Genomic DNA, 19,514 nt, shown 5'->3' on the forward strand with positions numbered 1-19,514 from the left:
AAATTCGGAATTCGCAGTAGCGATTCCTCTTTGTTTTGGCTATAGGTAACTAGTCCCACCAAGTTTCAGGAAGAACAACAACTGAGCCAGGCGCTTCAATTTGTTGATGACTAATAATAATCATCCATGGGCAGGAATGAGGGTGGGCTCCCAGTCTGTAATTACTTGGTATGTATGTAGTATATGTAAAATTTTATTTTATCATAAAAATGTCATTTTTTATACATATAAGTAACCAAGTAATTACACAGCTGATTCCACACTGACAGGAGGTGGGATATATGGACTACTCTGCCCCAAACCATTATGTGATAATGAATTTGTGAATAGAAACCAGTTCACATTTCTGAAATGCTTGTAGTTTCCTTACCTTGTAAGAGCGCAGCTGCAGTAAAATACTGCCTCTGGTCGGTACTCATCTTATGTGGTAGAGGCTGGGTAGTTTGACCCAGGTCGCCTACTACCTTTTACTCGTTTTTTTCCATCTGTCCACCTGCCTGTGGTGCTCGGGCATGGGAACACTGCGTCCCGGGCTTTAAATAGTTATGCTATGTGTAAGTCGGGCTTTAAATAGTTATGCTATGTGTAAGCTTTAGGTAAATAAAAGGATGTCTGGGTGTACATTTGCAACTGAAAAGTGTTTTAATTTACTGTATGCAAATTACACTGTTAATATTCGAAATAGGATATTGTAATTATTGTTGAATGTAAGCTACCTTTTTGGGGTGGTGAATGGAACAACCAGAAGCAGTGGCGAGAAAATTGCTTCTCTCGTTGTTCATTACAGCAAGATCTCAACTTCATTGGACCACACCTACTCCTCTACTAAGCTACATGTTACTTCATTACACTTAAGTATATTAGTATATACTTTTAATTTTTATAAAGTCAATACATTATTGTTGCCGTAGTGTACAGCGAGAGAAGCAATTTTCCCACCACTGTGTCTGGCTGTTCCATTCGCCACCCCGAAAAGGCAGCTTAAAAATAAACAATATCCTATTTTGAATATTAATGGTGTAATTCACATACAGTAAATTATTAAAACACTTTTCAGTTGTAAATGTACACCCAGATCTCCTTTTACTTACCTAAAACTTGAACATAGAGTAACTATTTAACGCCTGGGACCCAGTGTTACCATGCACGAGCACAACGGGCGGGTGGACAGATGGAAAAAAACCGAGTATAGTTGGAGATTTGAAGCAAAGCCTATGGTCTAATTGCTTGTAAAGATTAAGCACATAATGCCCCATTCTGAAATTGCTCTAGCAGCCTTTCTTGAAAACCCTTCAACTCTAAAGTAACCTGTTGACAGTTGGAATCCTGTCAGAGTAAGAGGATAGCCCTTCATGAAACCTCTTGAAGTGCGGTTGTCTGAGTATATTTGTCTTCTGAGGGAGCAAACTTGGGAAGTCAACTACCAGTTCACACAGAACTGGAAACCACTCTTTTAGTGCCCAGAACGGGGCTACCATAATCATGGACACATTCTTGTGTTAGCAACTTGCTTAGCTTATCAAATGGAGGGAAGGCATAAAGGAATTTGTCTAACTAATTCTGTAGCATTGTGTCCATTGCCTACGTTAGAGGATCTGGTATTGGGAAGAAGAATGTTGGTAGTCGAGAATTTCTGTGTCGCAAAAATATCACACAGGTTTTCCCCCAAACCTCCAAAGGGACCCGCAGACTTTCTGATCTAGAGTCCACTCCATGGAGATCATTTGATTCCGCCTGCTCAACTGATCTGCAAGGACACTGCCTTTCCCTTGCACAAATCTTGTGACAATTGTTGTCCAATTTCCTTGGACCAAAGAAGGAGATCCCTCACTGCTTCGCACAGTGAAAGGAGTCTGTTTTCCCCTTGTTTGCTGATGTATGCTAGGGCTGTCGTGTTGTCTGAGTGCACTGCTATTGTTTTGTTGTACACCTCTGATGCAAATCTACTGAGACCTAAGTGAATAGCTTTTAACTCTTTCACATTTATGTGCACCTCCTTTTCCTCCTGAGACCATACTCCCGACACTTTCTTGAGCTCCCCAACCTACGTCCAACGCGTTGGCATAGAACTTCAGGTCAGCGTTCTGTGGGTGAAGAGACTTTCCCTCCTGAAGTCTTCCTTCTGATTTCCACCACAGCAGATGACTTTTTATCTCATGTTACAGGAAACAAACAAATTGGGCCGACTTTTTCTGCCCCAGCTGGCTCTGAGATAGAACTGAAATACACTCTTGTGGAGTCTCCCAAATGACAAAAACTGCTCTACTGAGGCCAATCCCAATCAGGCTCATCCACTTTTTGACCGAGCAATGTTGAAGGGCAAGAAACTCTAGTATTGTCTGAAGGCAAGACTCCACTTTTTTTGGGGGGATGGAAAAGCCAGACAAAGAAGAGAATTCAGTCATCTCAAAATAAACTGAGCTCCAGTCAACATTAGTGCCCTTTTCAAGTCCTTCGTGCATTGCTCCTTTTACTGAGAGTGAAGGAGCCACTTGTCCTGATACCGAGTTATCTTTATTCTTCTAGATGCAACCGTCCTGCTAGAGGAGCTAGAACCCTTGTGAACACGTGTGGGGCCATCGACAGGCCGAGACAAAGCACCCTGAACTGATATACTTGATCTTGAAATATAAATCCGAGATATTTCCCTGATTTTGGATGCACTGGGATGTGGCAGTATGCATCCCTGATGATCCTTCGAGTTCTGGGATTTGATTTTTTTTACTTTATTTATATAGATTTTTGGCATTATACCAAGCACTGAGGCAACTAAGGCTATTCAGCACTGAAATAGAAATTGACAACAAAAGGTTTGAACAGTGTTGCAGGAGGAAAACCTTGCAGTTGCATTAAAAAGATTGTTAGGAGAGGGTGGACAGTAAGATGGTATTAAGAAAATATGAACAGAGGTACAGTAAAAAGGAATGAAAGCAGTTGCAGCTAGGGGCCGAAGGGACGCTGCAAAGAACCTTCAGTAAAGCCTACACCGCACCGAATGAGGTGCCCTGACGGCACTACCCCACTATGGGGTTCGAGTATCGGGAACGTAAGACGGGGTTGTCTGAGGAAGCAACTACCCATGGGCAACCCAACCCCCCCCCCCCCCCCCAAAAAAAAAAAAAAAAAAAAAAAAAAAAAAAAAAAAAAAAAAAAAAACTCCGTTGGACTGCCAGTTTGATTTCTCCCAGGTGATGGTCTAGGAGCATCAGTAGGCCAGGTAGCCACCCCTTCTAAAGATATTGCACTTGCACCAACACTACTAAACTTGTCCATCAGGACTTACAGAATCCCCATTTAGAGAGACGGTACTCACCATAAGCTCGAATTTCTTGTGAACTCAAGCCTTGAAGCTGGCGATGCCATTGGCTTCAGAAATATGAGAGCCACAACAAGATGTGTTGACAGGACAGGTATATTAGCAATATCCTCAAGAGAAATAGGTTGACTTTCTAGAAGGAGCCCTAGCTTTGGCTCAAGCAGCTGCCTTTCTCTGTCTGTCACATGTAGCTTCTCTAAAATGTGCATTTAACACCTTCCATTTCCCTAAATCTCAGACTTTACATTAACCCTTAAACGCCGAAGCGGTAAATAAAAAATGACTCCCGTATGCCGGAGGGGTTTGAGAGTGAGCGCGTAAGCGGAAAAAATATTTTTTTCAAAAAATCACAGCGCGCTTAGTTTTCAAGATTAAGAGTTCATTTTTGGCTCCTTTTTTTGTCATTGCTTGAAGTTTAGTATGCAACCATCAGAAATGAAAAAAATTATCATTATCATATATAAATAATGCGATATATGATAGCGCAAAAACGAAATTTCATATATAGTTGTATTCAAATCGCGCTGTGCACCAAACGGTTAGAGGTAACAAGTTACTTTTATTTTCGTTGTAATGTGCACTAAATTGCGATCATTTTGATATATAACACATTGTAAAACGATAAAAGCAAACACAGAGAAAAATTATACACAAAATGGATGCATGAATTCGTAGCGAGCGGATGTAAAAATTTTTTTTTTTAAATTCACCATAAATCGAAATATTGTTATAGAGACTTGCAATTTGTTTCAAAATGAAGGAAAATGATTGAATATTACGATACTGTAAGAGTTTTAGCTTACAAATGCAGTTTTCGACCATTTCGAACGAGTTAAAGTTGACCGAATGTCGAATTTTTGTTTAAAAATGATATTGTCATGTTACAATAAAGTTTTATACATACTTACCTGACAGATATATACTTAGCTATAGACTTCGTCGTCTCCGACAGAATTTCAAATTTCGCGGCACACGCTACCGGTAGGTCAGGTGATCTACCGCCCTGCCCTGGGTGGCAGGACTAGGAACCATTCCCGTTTTCTAATCAGAATTCTTCTCTTCCACCTGTCTCCTGCGGGGAGGCTGGGTGGGCCATTAATCGTATATATCTGTCAGGTAAGTATGTATAAAACTTTATTGTAACATGACAATATCATTTTTATACATTCAACTTCTCTGCCATATATACTTAGCTGATTAGCACCCATTGTGGTGTGGGTAAGAGACAGCTAACTACTGAAATAGACAGGTAAACAACATATGTTGTAGGTACTAATAAACCTTGGTTCCTACCTTATTAGGCTGAAGACTTCGCGGCTACTGCCTTGGAGTCTGCTTAGCCTCAAGAGCCTCAGCGAGATATTGATCTATGGCTAAGAGTTCTTGTGGGTCTGCCAATGGGGTCTTATCCACTTACTCGGCAGAGCCTAAAGGCCTTTGTCATTGGGTTGCTATTCCACTAACATGGACAATACACCTTGTTCAAGGAGCACAACACCGATCCGATCAACCTGATCCTAACATCCATGTTAGTTCTAAGATTGCAAGGAGTTATCCCCGAACTCCTTACAAACAACCAAAAACTCGAAACATAATTACATGTTCATTTATACAAAATATACAAAAAAAAAATTTTGTACCCCCCCACTAGCCATACATACCTGATCCCCTACCAGCAATGACACTATGCGCCCGTGCGACATCCGTGAGCTTGCTAATAGAAAACCAAGCACATATCTGACAAGAGGGTTTATGTACGATAAAATCAAAATATTTTAAGGATCAGTCTTTGCTCCAAGACCCAGCACTGTATCTGCTGATACAAATGGACCTAGAGAGAAGCACTTCTCATAAGTCACTTTCACATCCTTCAGGTAATGAGACGCAAACACTGAATTGCATCTCCAATAAGTAGTCTCAATGATATTTTAAGAGACATATTCTTTTGGAACGCCAAGGACGTTGCTACTGCTCTCACCTCATGGGTCTTAACCTTTAGAAGACCGAAGGATTCCTCCGAGCAGTTCTTGTGTGCGTCAGTAATTACGCTTCTCACAAAGAAGGCCAAGGCGTTTTTGGACATGAGTCTTTTGGGGTTCTTCCACAGCACACCAAAGACCTTGTTGACAACCTCCCATCTGTCTTTTTTTCCTCTCTAAATAAAATTTAAGAGCTCTCACTGGACAGAGAGACTCTCTGTTTCTCTGCCTACGAGGTTAGATAGACCCTTTTACTTCAAAGCTTCTGGGCCAAGGTTTTGACAGGTTTTCGTTCTTCGCCAGAAACAATGTCTGGAACGAGCAGATAGCCAGCATCTCCTTTGAACCCCACTGTGGAGTCCAGAGCGTGCAATTCGCTCGTCCTCTTGGCTGTAGCGAGAGACAACAGGAAGTAAGCATTTCCTAGAGACGTCGCGGAAGGAAGCCAGATGTAAAGGCTCGAATTTATCCGAGGAAAGGAATTTCAGGACCACGTCCAGATTCCAACTAGGTGTTCTAGGAGTTGCTGCTTTTGAAGTTTCAAAGGATCTAATTAAATCATGTAGATCTTTGTTATCTGCAATTTCTAGCCCTCGATTTCTGAATACTGAAGACAGCATGCTTCTGTATCCCTTTATTGTTGACACAGATAGGTGTGCATATCCTCTCAGAAAGAGGAGGAAATCGGCAATGTTAACTAGAGGTACTGGAGGAGGACAGCTTCTGACTCTTACCACCACCTCCTAAAGACTTCCCACTTCGATTGGTATACTCTTCTCGTCGAAGCTCTGCGGGCTCGAGCGATAGAGCCCGCAGCCTTGCGAGAAAAGCCCCTCGCTCTGACAAGTCTTTCGATAGTCGAAAGGCAGTCAGAGCAAGACCTGGGAGGTTGTGATGAAACCTCTCGAAGTGGGGTTGTCTGAGTAGATCTGGTCTGTTTGGAAGAGATCTGGGGAAGTCCACTATCCACTCCCAGTACCTCCGTGAACCATTCTTGGGCTGGCCAAATGGGGCTATTAGTGTCAACTTCGTGCTCTTTGAAGCTACGAACTTCCTGAGCACTTCCCCCAGGATCTTGAACGGGGAAAGGCGTAGGCGTCCACACCCGACCAATCCAGGAGAAACGCGTCTATTGCAAAGGCTCTCGGATCTTACTACTAGAGAGCAAAGATCCCTACTCTTTTGGAGAGGAACGTCGCAAACAGGTCTATGTGAGGTCTCCCCACAGGACCAAAGACTTCGACACACTTCTTCGTGTAGAGTCCATTCTGGTGGGAAGGACCTGATTCCTCCTTGCTTAGTCTGTCCGCCTCTTCACATTTTTTATCCCTTGCAAAAATCTTGTGAGGAGAGTTATGCCTCTTTCTTCTGTCCAGGTTAACAGGTGTTTTTGTTAACTGAAAGAGGGAGAAAGAGTGCGTGCCTCCTTGCTTGCGTATGTAAGCCAGAGCCCTGTGGTGTTGTCCGAGTTTATCTGTATCACCCGCCAATCTGACTATCTCCTCGAAGAACCTTAAGGCTAGGTGTATGGGCCACTAGTTCTTGCAATTGATGTGGCCATGGCACACCTGTTCCTTTGTCCAGGTGCCTGACAACCGGGTCCCTTGCCCTCCCTACGTCGCTCCCCATCCGGACTCCGGAAGTGTTTGGAATATAACACTTGTCCTGGTCAGGTGCCGACACCTCCCTTGCTCCATAGCGTCGCTCCCCATCCCGACTCCGAAGTGTTGGAAATATAACAACTGGTCTGGTTCTGCAGGGCAAGCGATACGCCTTCGTCTTCTGAAGAGGAAGGAATCCACCACCTTCAAGTGATCTTTTATCTCTTTTTTGTGGAAGCGGGAAGGTGTCTGAGAGTTGTCCCGTCTTCCAACTCACCACCCCCTTTCAGGAAAAACTGAGAGGGCGAGGTGAAGCCTCCCAGAGAGAAGAACTTTTCTAGCGAGACCAGGGTCCCTAAAAAGGCTCAGGATAATCCCTCGCTGAAATGCTCTTTCTCTCTAAGAAGCTCGAGATTTTCGACGCGTAAGTGATTCTTTCTCGCGAAGGAAATACTCGAAAACCCGAGAATCCATCTGAATCCCCAGATAGACAAGCTCTGGCTGGGGATCAGCTGTCGACTTCTCGAGGTTCACGAGTATCCAGCGATTCTATCATCTTTCTTGTTTACTGATAAGTCCCTCCAAGCACTGAATCTACGACTTGGCCCTGATCAGCCAGTCGTCTAAGTAGAGGGAGATGTTTATTCCCCTCTTAGGTGAAGCCATCGTTGCTACATTCGCCATCAGGTTGGTGAATACTTGTGGAGCTGTAGACAGGACCGAAGCACAGAGCCCTGAATTGAACAAATCTTGTCTCCTATTACAAACCGAAGATATTTCTTTGACAAACAAATGGTGAATGGGAACGTGGAAATACGCATCTTGCAAGTCCAGAGAGACCATCCAATCTCCTGGACGAAGAGCCGACATTACTGAGGCGGACGTTTCCATACGGAACTTCTTTTTCTGAACAAAGCGATTCAGAGCGCTTACGTCCAGTACTGGTCTCCACCCCCCCGATGCCTTTGGTACTAGAAAAAGGCGATTGTAAATCCGGGGAGTGTGGATCCTGCACAAGTTCGATGGCCTCCTTTTGTTTCCCCACTTTGTTCCACCATTTGAAGGAGAGTCTTTTCTCATTACAGGGTCTCTGTACCTCGCTGACAGTTCCGAGGCGTCGATGTTAGGGGAGGACTGTCCTCGAAGGGGATTACGTATCCTTTCTTAGGACCGAGACTGACCAAGGTCGGCTCCCCTTTTTGCCATACTCCTGCAAAGTTCAGGAGTCTGGCGCCCACTGGTGCTTGAAGGAACAACAAGTCATTTAGTTTTCTTGAAAGGCCTGAAGGAAGACCTTCCTCTCTTGCAGAGCTCTTCTTTCTGGCAGGGGGACGAGCCCGTGCACCTCCACGAAAGGGCTGCTGAGGAGGACGAGAGTCCTTCTTATTCGTCGACACTACAGGACGTCCCTTCTTGGACGTTTGTACCAGTAGGTCTTGTGTCGCCTTCTCAGTTAGCGAGCGAGATATATCCTTCACTAACTGAGAAGGAAACAGATGATCCGACAGAGGGGCGAACAATAAAGCTGTCCTCTGGCTCGGAGAAACCCCTTTTGATAACAGGGATCCATATACTGATCTCTTTTTCAGAAGACCAGCACCAAATAGGGAAGCAACTTCTCCCGAACCGTCCTGTACTGCCTTGTCCATGCAAGACAGGACGCTATGGAGAATCTCTGGGTTTTTTAAGAAACTCCGGATCTTTAGATTTGTTGGCCAGAACTCCGAGTGACCAATCCAGAAAATTGAACACCTCTAAAGTGACAAAAAGTCCCTTTAGAAAGTGGTTCAACTCCAAAATGCTCCACGTCGATCTGACCGATCCTAAAGAGTGACGTCTAGAGGCCTCCACTAAATTGGAAAAGTCCGCATCTGCCGAGGCAGGAAGAGAAAGACCCATAGTCTCTCCTGTCCCATACAAATACCTCTCTTTCCATGGAGTTTGGAAGGAGGCGTGCAGAATACAGTCTTTCCCAACTTTTTTCTTCTTGTCCATACCAAGAATCTAAAGATTGGAGGGCCTTCTTCATAGAAATCGCAGGCTTCATTTTCAGAAAGGCCGAAGATTTCGCCGTAGCCGAGCTCGAAAAGAGAGAACGAGGAGAAGGAGGAGCCGCCGGACTAAGAGAGTCTCCAAACTCTTGTAGTACAAGGAGGCTAAGACTTATAATTCGAGAGTCCCTCATTTGCAGGAGGTTCGTCATCAGACAAATCGTCCAAACCTCGATCAGACGAAGGAGAAAGCTCTCGTTTGGAGGGAGAGTCCTTCCAACAAAGACCTCCTACGATCTGAAGGAGAGGAGGCTTCTATTTGGAGAAAGAGTCATCATTCCTATGAATGAGTCTCCGACTCCTGCCATCCTGGCTCTTGACTAAATGACTCTTGCCTCCTGACTCCTGCTCCCTGACTCCTGACTCCTGCTGCCTCCTGCCCTCCTGCCTCCGGACTCCGACTCCGGACTCCTGCCTCCTCCTGACTCCGGACTCCATGCCTCCTGACCTCCTGACTCCTGACTCCTGCCTCTTGACTCCTGACTCCTGACTCCTGCCTCTTGCCTCCTGTGCTCTTGACTCCTGACTCTTGCTCCTGGCTCCTGCCTCTTCGCTGATGGATGCTCCACTCCTGGCTCTTGCTCCTGCCTCCTGGTTGACTCCTCACTCCCTGGCTCTTGGCTCCTGCCTCCTGGTTGACTCCTCACTCCTGGCTCTTGCTCCTGCCTCCTGGGTGACTCCTCACTCCTGGCCGGTGCCAGAAAGCCTGATCGGTTCATCCACGTTCGTACAGGAAGCCTCACCTCGAGTAGGAGCATCGATCCTGGCGGCAGATACCTCCATACGTCTGGAGGATCTTTTGATAGGAAGGGAAGAGTCTTTCCTTCTAGGAGGCTCCTTTGAAAGGACTCCTACAAAAGACGAAATCTGCTCTTGCATAGCAATCATGAACCTCTTCGTAACCTCCTCTTTATCCTCTTCGGGAGGAGGGGAAGGAGGAGGGGAGGAGTCCATAGCCTCCACCTCCTGACTCCTTCTAACTCTGGTTGACATGGCTGGCTTCTTGTTGCCTTCTTAACTCCCGAAGGAGACTCCTCAGGGAAGTTTTCCGGGCTCGAGTCAATCGTCGGAGCCTTCCAACTCCTCTTTGAGTGGTCGAGAGCGATCTGAATCCCTCCAATCACGTCTCGGAGATGAAGATCCCGACGAAGAAAATAAAACACTCACGACAGGACGCTTTACAATAGCGATCCTTGGCAGTCTGGGGTCTTGTCACAGAAAACCGCCGAAGGGCGGACACCTGATCGGTGGGGATTCTCCACAACTCCTTTCGGTTTTCGACATTCCTTCTCCTCTGGGCATGTGAGCTTGGAAGAGGTCTAGACCTAGGGAGCGTTGCGGAGCCGACCAGATGCCCCCTCCACTACACTGGGTGGACACTCATATCACTGGTCCACTGAAAAATCACTAGCCTTATTCCTTGCAGGGCAGCCATTTTGTTTTCCATCAACTTGAAGGCTGCTTTTAGATCCGAAAGTTCTTTCGCTGAATCTACAGGTTCTGCAATAGGAGAAGGGGCTGCAATGGAAGGAGAAGTAGCAATACTTACCCTTTGGGGAAGATCCCCAAGCTAGGAATTAGTTCATTAGATCTCGAACTACTTAAACTTCTATAAGAAGCCTTCCTCACTCTTTCTCTTTCTAACTTTTTCAAATAATTAGTTAGATTCTTCCATTCATTCTCACTCAAATTTTCACATTCCTTGCAAGTATTAGTGAAAGAACATTCATACTCCCTGCAACCCTTGCATACAGTGTGAGGGTCTACCGAAGCTTTCGGCAACCTCACCTTGTACATGCCTAACAATTCACAACAACGTCTCACAACCATTCCAGTGTCAGACATTTTTTAAAGAAAAATCCAAAATCAAGTCCACAAAACAGTGCCAAAAGCGTATGCCCAATCCAACAATCCAGATACGTCACCAAAAGCTCGGTCAAGAAGATCAATTGCCGGTGAAAAAAGAAAAACCAATCGAGAGGAACCAACAACAATGTTGATGGTCCGGGCGACAGAAGAATTCTGATTAGAAAACGGGAATGGTTCCTAGTCCTGCCACCCAGGGCAGGGCGGTAGATCACCTGACCTACCGGTAGCGTGTGCCGCGAAATTTGAAATTCTGTCGGAGACGACGGAGTCTATAGCTAAGTATAAATCTGGCAGGGAAGTTGAATGTATAAAATTTTTTTTTATATGCAAATATAAAAATAATGAGAAATGCTACAACCTTCCAATAATTTTTGTTATATTGTGCATGTTTTTGCACACATTTTTATATATAAAACTCTAAACAAAGCGTAATATGAAAAGCTCAAATATTAGGAGAATGTGACTACGCGTTTCAGAGATTTTCGGCGAGAAGAATCGGCGCGCGGGGACGGAATCAAAAAATATTTTTTTTCAAATATTCACCATAAATCGAGATATTGTTCTAGAGACTTGCAATATGTTTTAAAATGAAGATAAATGATTGAATATTACTAGACTGTAAGATTTTTATGTTATAAATGCGTTTTTTGACCTTTTCGGTTGAGTCAAAGTTGACTGATCATAGTTTTTTTCGTACTTATCGTACTTTATATGCAAATATTTCAAAAATGAGAAATGCTACGCTACAACCTTCCAATTTTTTTGTTAAATTGTGCATGTTTTTGCACACATTTCCATATATAAAACTATAAAATAAGCCTAATATGAAAAGGCACAAATATTAGGAGAATGTGACCTTACGCGTTTCGGAGATTTTCGGCGAGAATCTCGGCGCGCGGAGGGAATAAAAATATGTTTTTTTCAAATATTCACCATAAATCGAGATATTGTTCTAGAGACTTGCAATTTGTTTTAAAGTGAAGGTAAATGATTGAATATTACCAGACTGTAAGTAATTTGCTTACCCCAAAAAAAAATATTTATAATATATATATATATATATATATATATATATATATAATATATATATATATATATATATATATATATATATATAAATTTTTTTTTTATATAGGTAAAATATATATATTACATTCTTCATTCTGGTACCAATACATAAATAAAAGGAATGCAGGTGCACTTCTCTTTTCACATACAATGAAATGTCTATTATTATTTTATCATGCACACATTCAGATATATAAAAAATTGTAATAAATATAAAACTAAATATAAAATAAATGCAGAATACTCACTCGTAATCCTGACTCTTCGTTCTATTCTTGTTTTCTCCCTCCTCCATTGAAGAGTCTTGCATTTTTTCCTCTCGACATGACGAGGTACAGGTGGAGGAGGGAGACGCGCGCCCTTACTGCTGATGGACCCGGCGGCCCCGTGCGCCCTCCGCTGTCGGTTTAGGGGTGCGCTCCAATACATTGACCTTAGTGTGGTACTTTCGGTCACACTACCCCTATCCTGCAAAGAGCAACTTTGCAGAGACGACAGAAGAAGGCCGGGTGTCTCTCCTTCTGCCATTCATATGGGCACACCCGGCACCGTTTCTGCCTTCTTCCGACCCTTCTAAGGCCTCCGAGTATGTGTTCCCCTGGCTGCAGCCGACACGCAGGTCCACTACCCGACGAGAAGCGGTGATGGCGGGGCCGGCAGCAGGGGCGTCGTCAGCAGGGGCGTCGTCAGCAGGGGCGTCATCAGCATGGGCGTCGTCAGCATGGGCGTCGTCAGCAGGGGCGGTCGTCAGCAGGGGCGGTCGTCAGCAGGGGCGGGCGGCAGCAGGTCGAGCGAAGTTGGCCCTCCTATCTGCCCTTTCTCTAGGGCAGATCTGCAGCTCGGGGCAGGGGGTGGGTCAGTTATGGAAGGCCACTCATCGGGATCGAAGTTGATGAGGGCATTCCCGGCTACCTCTAGGAACTGTATGTGGGTCAACCTCGGAAGATTCTCACCGCGGTACCCACAGTACAGTATGTAGGCATTTTGGAGGGCCAACTGAAGGATGTATTTGAGGAGCTTCTGTGTCCACCTTCTGGTTCTCCTTGCGAAGGGATAGGTACTGGATGAGCTGATCAAAGAGATCAACTCCTCCCATGTGCCTGTTGTAGTGCCCAATGACAGTAGGCCGCTCGGTACGAAACTCCTCAAACACAACTCGGCCCTGTCGACGTGTCTTCTTCCGCTGTACGATCTCTTCTTGGATGGGTTCATGACTCGTCGTATCATGGGGATGAGTCGGACACCCTTCCAACAGATGACGAAGACAGCGCCCTTCCGCCGCCACTCTGTCTCTCCTTCTTGCCAGGTGTTGCGGATGACTAGCGAACCTCTTGAGGACATTCGGGGCCCCACGCACCAACCGAAAGGGTACCACTGACGTGAACACCTGCTTTATACAGTTCCTGGCCAGGATACCGATTATTAATAATTATCCATAAACAGGTGATATCCCTGGTTACGGAAACGTCCCACAAGGTTGAATACAGTGTCACGCAGCGTGGAGAAGACCCCGGTATACACTGAAAAGTCCACAACGTATCCAGTGTTGGCCTCGGTAATGAGAAAGAATTTCACACCATATTTCTTTGGCTTCTTGGGTTATACACTTTTATACTAAGACATCCTTTGTAAGGCATCATCCCCTCATCCAAAGACAGGTTCTTTCCAGGAATCACGAGATTACTACACCGCTCACGGATATAATCCAACACTGTACGCACTAAAATGAGGCGATCACTGTTATTCCGGGGTATGGCCCTTCGGTTGAAGGCGTTGAAGTACCTGTCCAACGCCAGGAAATTATCACGGGACATAACGCCAGGCACATTCGGCATACATAAAAAATAATTTCTCCTCCAATATTGCCTGACGTCGACAGCAGGTGTCATACCAAAATAAATGTGGAGCCCCAAAAAATGCGCCATGTCAATGAGGTTGCAACCCCGCCAGTAATACGACAAGGTCGTCCTCAGCTCATACCGGCAGTACCGAGCGTAGTCCACCGTCTCGTGTACCAGGTATTCCAGCAATTCCCGCGTCAGAAAAGCTGGATGAACCCCAAAACAGTCAGGGGTACTGGTACGGTCATCCCAGGGGTTGCCGTGAAGGGGTGCATGTTAGGAGGGGTGGGGTCCTCCGTCCACCCTCGTCACTCTCCGACGACCGACCTTCACCTTGGCTGGCGCGACGAGCCGACCTTCTACGTGCCCGTGCGCGTGCGGGCACGATGCACACTACCCACCCCCATTGGCCCATCACCCTCACTTAGGCCCTCACTTTCTGTATCGTCCTCTGCGATAAAACTTGAGCCCGTATCCCCACCCTCCCCCTCCTCCTCAGATTCCCCCTCGTAAGCACTGAACCCACTGAATTCGAGCTCACTTTCGGGATGTGAGCCTCGAACGGACATTGGGGGCAAATATTCATCCTCACTTTCATCGGGACTGATGTCCTCATCACTCGATGACCATCCGCCATCAAAATGAGGACTTGCGACATGTTCCCGATCAAGCTCCGAAAGATACTCGTCTATGTCCCTTGGTTGGAGGCCTCCCAAATGCCTACGAATGCCCCTAAGGACGCCCACATGCTTCCTAGGGGTAACCAAAGGCATACGATGTGTTCCTGAAACACTTTCAGCCACACGTGGCCGCACAGAACGGCCTTGAGGCGCGGGTCATGCTGGGTGCTTGGCCCCTCGCCAGCATCCAGGTCCAAAACTCGCCTTACACGATCCCTTCCGACGGGTAAAACGCGCCTTTCACGGTTCACACGTCGTTGAGACATATCTATGAATGTCTTGTAGCAATACAAATGCTCAAAGTCTCGCACAAGTCCAGAAAAACACGCTTTTCACGAAAGATCGCTCTCGGATGGTGCGCTACTGATGCTGGCTGGAGCGAGAAGAAGGGATATCGCGCATGCGCACCTGGGTCACGCTTCAAAACAAAACAAGGCCTTGATCCGTGAACTCCCAGCATCCCCCAAGGCGTGTGATTCAAAAGTTTTAGGCTGGTAGGCCTATAAGTATTTTTCCGCGAATTTTAAAAAAAACTTTCGTATGTCGACGTAAAATACGTCCAGTCGGCACCCAACAGACAATTTATCTCGACGTAAAATACGTCCAGTCGGCGTTTAAGGGTTAATTGCAACTAAAGTCCAGTGAACATATTTGTTCATGACAAGCACACTAAATAGTATTACTATCATATTTGGCAGATTTAAGCCTAGTCTTACAGCTCTTACTACAACATCTGATACTAGACATACTAGAATCTAACTTATTATTTATTTAAGTCACAGTTGGTAATCAAATTCAGGAAACTAACTAATCTGATAAAAAGAACACAATCAAAATCAATGAATACTTCACCAAATGAAGATAACACAACCATCTGGTGAACTTCAAAATCTGAGAGCTGCTGAACAACCACGTATCGTTGTTAACCAGCAGAAACGAATTGAACTCTTGAGCTACATGGTACCAATTCCTCCGCGTTTTTCAAATCTTTAGCTGCCATGTAAGTGGAAACTATAGCTATGTAATTATTTGGAAGGTTAATTATATAAAAAATGTCATTTTTATATAAATAACTTACTAAGTAATTACATAACTAAATCTGCATTGATAGAAGGTGGGATACATGGACATATTCTACTCAACATTAAGAGAAGAAATGACTTTGAAATAGAAAAGTTGCAAGCATTGACACAATGCTTGCTGTTTCCTTACCTGGTCAGAGCGCCTCTGGTTGGTGCTCATCTTAACCCGTAGCGGCATGGCAGTATAGCCACGGGTCCCCCTTACTTTGTAGAAGAAGGAAGGGTTCCAATGGCTAGCAATGCTTAAAAAAAGGTGCCCTTGCCTGGGCAAAAGAAAAAACAGAATAAACACAAAATACAAATGTCACCTACACTGTAATAAAAACCACAACCAAACCACTATAAATCTGGTGGGTACTGCAGGTATAGTGTACCCCCAGGCTCGCCCTGGACTCCACATCCTGAATCCAAGGTGAGGAGATAAAGGAGGGAAGGAAAGCTCCCTATGCTTCCTCTCCCAACACCATGCCAGCACCAAATAAAGGTACTATGTACAATTTTCAAACACAGCTTCTACTTCCTTCAGGTAAAGACTGACTTGCACTTCCAATATGTAGATTGTAAGATGGATGAGAGGGTCATACATGCCTAAAAGCAAGAGAGATAGCGACAGCTCGGACCTCAAGCTTCACCTTAAAAGAAGACAGTGAATTGTCTTGGATCCGAGGTGAGCTTCAGAAATAAAGTCCAAAAAGTAAACAAGAACATTCTTCGACATTGGACAAGAAGGCTTCCTAACTGAACACCACAGATGGCTAGAAGGCCCTCTAATCTTTTTGGTCCTCTTTAAGTAATACTGAAGGGCTCTCACTGGACAAAGAAGCCTCTATTCTTCCTCTGATCCAAGGATGTCCATCAAGCTTTTAATGGTGAAAGAGCAAGGCCAGGGCTTGGAAGGGTCCTCATCTTGGCAAGGAACCCTGGGGAGAGAGAGAGAGAGAGAGAGCGCAGATGTGTCTCCTTGAGCAAAACCAACTCTCTTGTCAACAGCCAGAAGCTTGCTGATATGCTTGGCAGTGACTAAAGCAACAAGAGAGAGTCTTCCTCTCAAGATCATTTAATGAGATGGAGTGCACAAGGGTTTCGAACGTGGGACTTGATAGCCATTTAAAACTACACCGAGGTTCCAAGAGACATTTTCAGACTTCTTTTGCTTAGCCACATCAAAGGATTTAATGAGGTCATTGAGGTCTTGGTAGGAGGATATGTCCAAACTTAACATAGCCTATACCCCTTGATAACAGAGGACAATAATATCCTGGAAGACCTTAGATAAAACAGAAAATCTGCGATATGGCTTATAGACGTCTCAGAAGCTGAGATGTTATGTTGACTGCACCATCTTCTGAAAACTGTCTATTTGGATTGATAGATGTCACTGGAAAACTGATGTCTACATCTAGCAACAGCGTACACAAATGGCTTTGAAAAGCCCTTTGCTCTGACAAGACTCCGGACAGTCTGAATCCTGTCAGGGCCAGAGGGGACAACTTTTGGTGGTACCTGAAAAAGTTGGGCTGTCTGAAAAGTGACTACTTTTGCGGGAGGAGCCTCAGAAAATCCACTTAAAGTAGAAGCAGGTCATGGAGCCATTCTTTGATGGGACAAAACGGAGCAACCAGGGTCATCGAGAAGTTGTGACCAGAAGCATGGTTTCTGTTGTCCATGCCAGAGATTCCGGGGCCCGGTGAACAGAAGATCGTTGCAAGTCAGGGGGTCAAGGTCTATTCTGTGGGAAGGAAGTGATTAGGGTGACAGAGCTAGTCCGCTAAGACACTCAGCCTCCCCTGTATGAATCGAGTGATGAGGGTGACCTGATTCTTCTCTGCCCAGATGGGATCTTTGCAGCCTAGCAGAGGGAGAAGGCAGTGAGTGCCTCCCTGCTTACGGATATAAGACAGAGCAATGCTGTTGTCTGCGTTAACAACCACAGTCTTGCCAAAGATCAGAGGCAAGAAGGACTGTAGACCCAGCTGAATAGCCTTCAGTTCCTTGATGTTGATATGTAGGTCTCTTTGTTCTGCGGACCACCATCTGGAAACTTCTTGATCCCCTAGCAGAGCTTCCTACCCTAGGTCCAAGACGTCTGAATAAAAGCCTAGGTTGGGGTTCAATGGACGGACGAAGGGATTTTCCTTAAAAAAGCCTTCCTTCGCACGGCCACCATAGGTAGTCTGATTTGATCTCCAACACGATGGGAATGATGGAGTCCGGTTGGGTATTCCTGTTCCAGTTCACCTTGAGAAAAAACTGAAGAACTCTCATGTGCAGTCTGCCCAACTTTATGAACTCCTCAATGCAGGCCACAGTCCGCAAGAGGCTCATCCACCGACTGTGAGAAGGCAGGAGTCAACTCTTGGGGGATGGATCATCCCCTAATAAGGAATCTCTTGTGTCATGGTCAGTTGAGATTTCAGTTTGTTGATAAGAATTCCTAAAACTCTTGAGTCAGGCAAAGAGTTTCCTTCAAGTTCCTGTGCACTTCTCCTTCAACAGGGAACAGAGAAGCCAATCGTCCAAATAAAGGAAGATGTTGATGTTGAGGAGATGGAGTCATTTGTTGAGAGGAGCGAGAACTCGTGTAAATACTTGAAGGGCTGAAAAAAGCCCAAAGCATAAGTCTGGACACTGAAGAACCCTGCCCTGAAAAACAAACCAGAGGAACTTCCTGGTGTTTGGATGGATGAGGACATGGAAGCAGGCATCCTGCATGTCCAGGGTAATCATCCAATGACCTTGTTGAATGGATGACAAGACTGACTGGTTCATCTCCATATGAAACTTTGTCTTTTGAACAAAATGATTCAGGGTGCTGACATCGAGAATGGGCCTCCAGCCACCCGATGACTTGGGGACTAGGAAGAGACTGTTGCAGAGTCCTTCTGAATAGTGATACTCTACCTCTTCTAAAGCTCCTCTGAAGGGGAGGCCTTCTCAAGAATAGACTTCCTTCAAAAGGGCCAAAAACTTTTCAGAGCCTTCCAAGCAAGCTGTAAAGGTAATGGGAGTCTTGACTAAAGGAGGCTTCTCCCTAAAAGGAATGGAGTAGCCCTCTTTCTGGACCTTGACGGCCCATTATTCTGCTCCTCTTTGACTCCACTTCTCCCAAAAGTGGAGAAATCTGGCCCCTACTGGAGCTCAAAGGACTGGATCTTCACTTCTTGGTAGAGGGCTTGAAAGTTGTTTTCCTGGCGGACTTCAACGTGAAACATAAGTTCATCTGAGGTCTGGCTTGAGGCTTCTGCTTGCCTCCATAAAAAGGATGAAGCTGAAGAGGTGAAACAGACTTTGTTATGAAGCCGGAGGAGTCCTTAAGTCGCTTAGCAGAATGTGCTAACAGATCCTGCATTGACATCTGCAGGCCTGAAGAAATCACCTGAACAGTAGCTTGGGGGAAGAGGTGAAGCTGGCCCAGAGAGAAAAGGTGAACAGATTTCTGGGTCTGTGTGACTCCTTTCATGGTATAAGAGCACCACAAACTCATTTCTTTATAACCCCCCTAAAGAAGAGAGAGGTGAGCTCTAAAGTGCCACCCCTTATGGCTTTGTCGGCAAACGACAAAACCGCAAGCCAGTTTAATGCAAAGTCGTCATCTTAGCGAGGGCCCCGACAGTCCAATCAGGAAACTAAATACCTCGAACACCTTGAAGATGTTCTTGACAAGGTGGTCTAACTCAAGTGACAAAAACATTACCTTCGCCCAGTAGAACAGGAGAGGTATCTCCAACCCATCAGCCTAGAGGGAGGCCAAGCAAGGGTGGCTTTGCCCTGTTCGCTCTCCAACTCAGAGAGAGCCAATCATCCACCTCCTTGAGTGCCTTCCTCAAAGATGAAGAAAGAACCATCTTGGGGAGTAGAGTGCTGTCACCTGTCTGGTATCCTCATAAGGAAGATTGAAGCTGGAGATAATGGGGCAACAGGCTTGAAGTAATAAAGTGATCAAGAGGAAGACGACTGACGTCTGAGCAAGTCTTTCAGGCGCTTGGGAGCCAAAAACGGGTGCTAAACATGATGAAACACCAGGAGC

At 45.3% G+C, this 19,514-nt stretch overlaps 1 protein-coding gene across 1 annotated transcript in view; it reads right to left on the minus strand.

Moving 5' to 3' along the window:
- LOC135221784 (protein lifeguard 4-like) overlaps positions 1 to 19,514 on the minus strand; it is a 106,777-nt gene that overhangs the window by 21,788 nt on the left and 65,475 nt on the right. The window lies entirely within an intron of this gene.

This window comes from Macrobrachium nipponense, chromosome 3, assembly GCF_015104395.2.
Source record: "Macrobrachium nipponense isolate FS-2020 chromosome 3, ASM1510439v2, whole genome shotgun sequence".
In the NCBI taxonomy this organism is placed as follows: domain Eukaryota; kingdom Metazoa; phylum Arthropoda; class Malacostraca; order Decapoda; family Palaemonidae; genus Macrobrachium; species Macrobrachium nipponense.